Raw genomic sequence first — 6,078 nt, 5'->3', positions numbered from 1 at the left:
AATTTGGCCTAGCATGTGTAATATGAAATTATGTGTATTTTGTGATTTTATGAATTAGGGACTAAAATGTTAGAATGTGAAAATGTGAGGGCTAATTTGTAAAATGTCCTAAATATATGTATATGGATTGAATTGAATGATTTGTTGAATAAAAGAGTTAAATTTGAATTTATATAGATCAAGAACCAAAGAAAACGAAATTAGATCGAGGAAAGTCGAAAGTCGTTGATTAGCCGATTTCATCCGTTCGAATAAGTACGAGGTAAGTCGATATACAAATAAATGTGTTTGAATTGAATTATTACTGCTTATATGTTAATGAATAGTGATGAATGGCTATTTGAGTTGAATATGAGAAATTCGAAAAAGTTTCGATAATCTGACGACGTCTGAAAAGTCCCGTACGAACCATAGGAATAGTTAGGATACATATGTCATGACATAGGATTCCGATATGTGATTTCGTGTAAGACCACGTTTAAGACGTTGGCATCGATTTGAGATTTATGTGTAAGACCATGTCTGGGACATCGGCATCGTATTTGATTTCGTGTAAGACCCTGTTTAGGACAGTGGCATCGATATTTGATTACATATAAGACCATGTCTAGGATGCTGGCACTGTACGAGCTTTTCGAGCTATCTACGTATCCTATTTGATTCCGTACGATTCAATGAGCACTCCGAGAAATAAATGAATATATGAAATGTATATCCGATTAAGGTACGTTTAAAATGTGTGTAAAGTTGAGAATGGGAAGTAAATATATGTTTAATTGTGATTAAAAGATGAAATGTGATATTCATGAAAGTGAAATATACTATATGTGTAAGTGAAGTGAATTGGGATTATATGATTTGTATATGAACAAATGAGTATGATGTGCTTCACAAAATGTATATGTGAAACGAATGTATTAAATTATACTTGATTCATGAGTTGTATTTATTTGTATATGGCTTATTAAGTTTCAAAAGCTTACTTTGTGTGTGATTTCAATTGTTTTATAGATATCGAAGCTACCAGGAGCTCTGAGATTGTCGAGAATCATCATCACATTATCAAACTTAACTTTGGTATCTTTTGAAAGTGTAAATATCTAAGTATGGCATGTATAGTCTAGTGAAATTGAGATATGTTTTGAGTTGTGAATATTTAGCCATGTGATATGGCTTGGTTTTGGTTGTGTTTATGACTGAATTTTGGTATGTGCTTATTTGGAAAATTTGTAAGATTTTGGCATGAGATTGAATGTAGTAAATTGAAGTTATGAAACAAATGTTTTGATTATGAATTGGTTGCAAATTTGGTATGAAATGATTTGGTTTTGAACTTGTAGGGAGGACCTAAAAATTTGGGTGGCATATTGGCCTTGTAAATGGCCTATTTTGTGCCCACACGGGCAGAGACATGGACGTGTGTCTCTGTCGTGTCGCTCGAGGGCCACTTCGAAGTGAGCCTAGGCAGACCACACGGTCGTACACATGGGTGTGTGCTAGGCCGTGTGGCCAAGTCAGTAACCTCCCTAATTTTCACATGGCTTGGCACACGGGAGTGTCTTGTGGCCGTGAGGTGAAGTCAGTATGTATGCCCTGTTTTGCCACGGCCTAGACACACGGGCGTGTCTAATGCCGTGTGAGGCACATGGCTTGTTCACACGGGCGTGTGATATTTGAAATGTTGAAAATTTTTCTAAGTTTCTGAAATTTTTATATGTTATCAATTTAGTCCTGAGTGCATGATTAGAGCCTTGTATGCTTGATTTAAGTACATATTGAATGTGATTGAATGATATTGATTGAGATAAGACGTTATCAGATAAATGATTATTCTGAACTGAGTTATAAGTCTGATAATGCCTCTTAACCTATTCCGGCGACGATTACGAGTTAGGGGTGTTACATTTTATTAGTATCAGAGCTATTATTTAGTCGATTCTAGGACTAACGTAGCATATGTTAGTCTACCTATAAATGCAACAAATATATGAATTGTGATAATGTGATGATTCCTGATAATGAAAATGTATTTTTATATAGTAAATGGATCTTGAACGAGCCGTAGCTGACGATGTTGAATGTAATGCACCCTCTCCCGCTCAAGGGGCAGTGCAATCTAGTTCTAGACCTGTTACTAGTAACCATGAGAGAGAGGCTAAGCATGCTTTTTTCCAAATGATGAATGATTGGTTCACTCAGTATATGAGAATTAATCCGGCTGCTCCGCAACCTTCACTCCCACCTAATCCTCTACAAGTCCCTGTCACGCCCCAAGTTATGAATCCGATTTAGTTGAGTAAGCCTCCGGTTGATAAAATTAGAAAATATAGGGTTGAAGAGTTTCATGCTACTACGGATGATGATGCTGAGAGAGTTGAGTTTTGGCTTGAGAATACGATACGAGTGTTTGATGAAATGTCATGTACTCCGAACGAATGTCTTAAAAGTGCAGTTTCACTTCTGACAAATACGGCGTACCATTGGTGGAAAACATTGATATTAGTTGTTCCGAAAGAACGAGTCACTTGGGAGTTCTTTCAGGCAGAGTTTAGAAAGAAGAACATCAGTAAGAGATTCATAGATTAGAAATGCAAAGAAATTCTTGAGCTGAGACAAGGTCATATGTCTGTTATAGAATACGAATGAGAATTTGTGAGATTGAGTCAATATGCACAAGAATGTGTTTCGACTGAAGCAATTATGTATAAGAGATTTGAAGATGGTTTGAATGAAGATATATGCTTTTTAGTAAGGATTTTGGAAATAAAAGAGTTCGTTGTGCTTGTTGAACGAGTGTGTAAAACTGAGGAACTCGGGAAAGAGAAAAGAAAAGCTGACTCATAAGCTAGAGAGGTATGAAAAAGATCAGCGAATAAGTCATTCCATTCAGCATCAAAGAAATTTCGAGATGATTTTAGCCGTTCAAAAGCTACTACGGGTTATTCTAGACATGATCGAGACAGACCACCAGTGAGTTCGAAAGCTACCTCAGTAGCTAGTGTTGGTAACATCAGGCCTAATCAACATGAGTACAAGCATTGTCGTAAATGACATCCTGGAAATTTTAGATTGAATGATCGAGCTTGTTTCAGATGTGGATAATTAGATCATTTCATTCGTGATTGTCCCGAGTTAGTTGAGTAAGAGATAGTACAGAATATGAGGCCGAGTAATACGGCAGCTCAAGGTACACTAACCAGAAATACAGGTAATGTGAGTGGCAATCAGAGAATGACTAAGGGCACGACTGTGAGATCTAAAGCCTGAGCACCTGCCAGAGCTTATGCTATTCGCGCTCGCAAAGAAGTTTCATCTCCAGATGTTATTACCGGTACTTTCACTCTCTATGATACTACTGTGATGCATTGATAGATCTAGGATCAACTCATTCATATGTATGTGAAACTTTAGTATCCAGTAAGACTTTGACTGTAGAGTCTACTGAATTTGTGATTAGAGTATCGAACCCCTTAGGTAGATGTGTCTTGGTTGATAAAGTTTGTAAGAACTATCCGTTGATGATTTGAGATTTTTATTTTTCGGTCGATCTGATGTTGTTGCCATTCAATGAATTTGATTTAATTCTGGGTATGGATTGGTTAACATTGCATGAAGCGATAGCGAATTGCAAACGAAAGACGATTGATCTAAGATGTCAGAATAATGAGATAATTTAGATTGGGTCTAATGATTTGAATGGTTTGCCATCAGTGATTTCTTCGATGTTAGCTCAGAAATATATGAGAAAGGATTGTGAAGCTTATTTTGCTTATGTGCTTTACTCAAAAGTGACTGAAAAGAAGATCAAATCAGTACCTTTTGTGTGTGAGTATCTGGATGTGTTTCCTGATGAGTTACTAGGTTTACCATCAATCCGAGAGGTTGAGTTTGGTGTTGAATTAATGCCGGGAACTACTCTGATTTCGATAGCTCCGTATAGAATGGCTCCGACTGAGTTAAAAGAATTAAAGTCTCAATTGCAAGAGTTGACTGATAGAGGATTCACAAGATGAGTTTTTCATCTTGGGGTGCTCCTGTTCTGTTTGTAAACACGATGAGAATGTGCATTGATTATCATCAGTTAAACAAAGTGACTATCAAGAACAAATATCCTCTGCCCAGAATTGATGACTTGTTTGATCAGTTGAAAGGAGCTACCATGTTTTCAAAGATAGATCTGAGATCGGGCTATTATCAGTTGAGAGTAAAGGATTCAGACATTCCAAAAACTGCTTTCTGAATGAGGTATGGACACTACGAGTTTTTAGTTATGCCTTTTGGATTAACGAATGCACCTGCTATTTTTATAGATTTGATGAACAGAATTTTCAGACCGTATTTAGATCTATTTGTTGTCGTATTCATTAATGACATTTTGATTTATTCATGTGATGAATCTGAGCATGCCAAGCATTTGAGAGTTGTGCTACAGACTTTGCGTGATAAGCAACTATTCGCGAAATTCATTAAATGTGAGTTCTGGTTACGCGAAGTTGGTTTTCTGGGCCGTAATGTATCAGCATCTGGTATCCGAGTTGATTCGAGCAAGAATTCAGCTATTTTGGATTGGAAGCCTCAGAAAAATGTTTCTGAAGTCCACAGTGTTGGTTATTACCGATGGTTCGTAAAAGGCTTTTCTATGATCGCATCTCTATTGACGAAATTGCTTCAGAAAGATATGAAATTTGAATAGTCTGAAAAGTGTCAGAAAAGTTTTGATATGTTAAAAGCCATATTGATTGAACCTCTAGCGTTAGTGCATCCAGAATCGGGTAAAGAATTTGTTATTTACAGTGATGCTTCGATGAACGATTTAGGTTGTGTTCTGATGCAAGAAGGCAAAGTTATAGCCTATGCTTTGAGATAGTTAAAGCCACACGAAAAGAATTATTCGACGCACGACCTTGAATTAGCTGCTATTGTAATTGTTTTAAAAATCTGGCGACACTATCTGTTTGGTGAGAAATGTCACATATATTCTGATCATAAAAATTTGAAATATCTGATGACTCAGAAAGACTTGAACTTGCGACAGAGAAGATGGCTAGAATTGCTAAAAGACCTTGTTATTGATTATTATTCGGGAAAAGCAAATGTTGTTGCTAATGCTTTAAGCCAGAAATCTTTGTTTGCTTTGCATGCGATGAATACTTATTTAGTTCTGTCCGATGATGGTTCGGTGTTAGCTCAGAAGGTTGATAATGAGATTATAGTAAAACGAGCTCAGTGTGACTTGGATTTTGATTCTGAATATAGAATTGATAATGATGATTGTCTGAGATTCCGAGATCAGATTTGTGTTCCGAGAAATCCAGAGTTGATACAGATGATTCTGAAAGAAGCACATCACAGTTATCTATCAGTACATCCAGGTAATACGAAAATGTATAATGATTTGAAACAACATTACTGGTGGTTTGGAATGAAAAGAGATATCTCTAACTTTGTTTCGAAATGTTTGATCTGTCAGCAAGTTAAACCTGGACATCAGGTGCCATCCGGTTTGTTACAACCGATTATGATTCCGGAGTGGAAATGGGATACAATAACGATGGATTTTGTTTCGGGTTTGCCCCATCTCTGAGAAAGAAGTGATTTGGGTTGTGGTTGACCGATTGACGAAATTAGCTCATTTTATTCCGGTACGATCTGACTACTCGCTTGATAAATTAGCTGAGTTATACATTTCCGATTGTAACATCTCGATTTAAGGTCTAGTCAGAACAGTGGTTTCGAGACCACAAATTTGACGTAAAAAAGTTTATTTTTATTATATTTTTATGGTATACAATTTCATAGGATGATTTCGTGACAATTTCCTTCGAAAATTTTGACATTTGGGTACTCATTTTTGTCAAAAGGACTAAATTGTAAAAAGTGCAAAACTTGAGTTCTAGAAGCTAGAGGTGTCTAATTGCTATGAAATTTTAAATTGGAGGTCCTTATATGGTAATTAGACCATTGTCTAATTTGTTGGACAAAAATGGACATGAAATGGGTGAAATAGAATATTTTTAAGTTAGGGGCATTTTGGTCATTAGGTAAATAAAATAATAAAAAGGGAGATAAAAACCAAAT

The sequence above is a fragment of the Gossypium hirsutum genome, chromosome A06 (genome assembly GCF_007990345.1).
Source record: "Gossypium hirsutum isolate 1008001.06 chromosome A06, Gossypium_hirsutum_v2.1, whole genome shotgun sequence".
Lineage (NCBI taxonomy): Eukaryota > Viridiplantae > Streptophyta > Magnoliopsida > Malvales > Malvaceae > Gossypium > Gossypium hirsutum.
Note: the sequence above shows the minus strand (reverse complement) of the source record.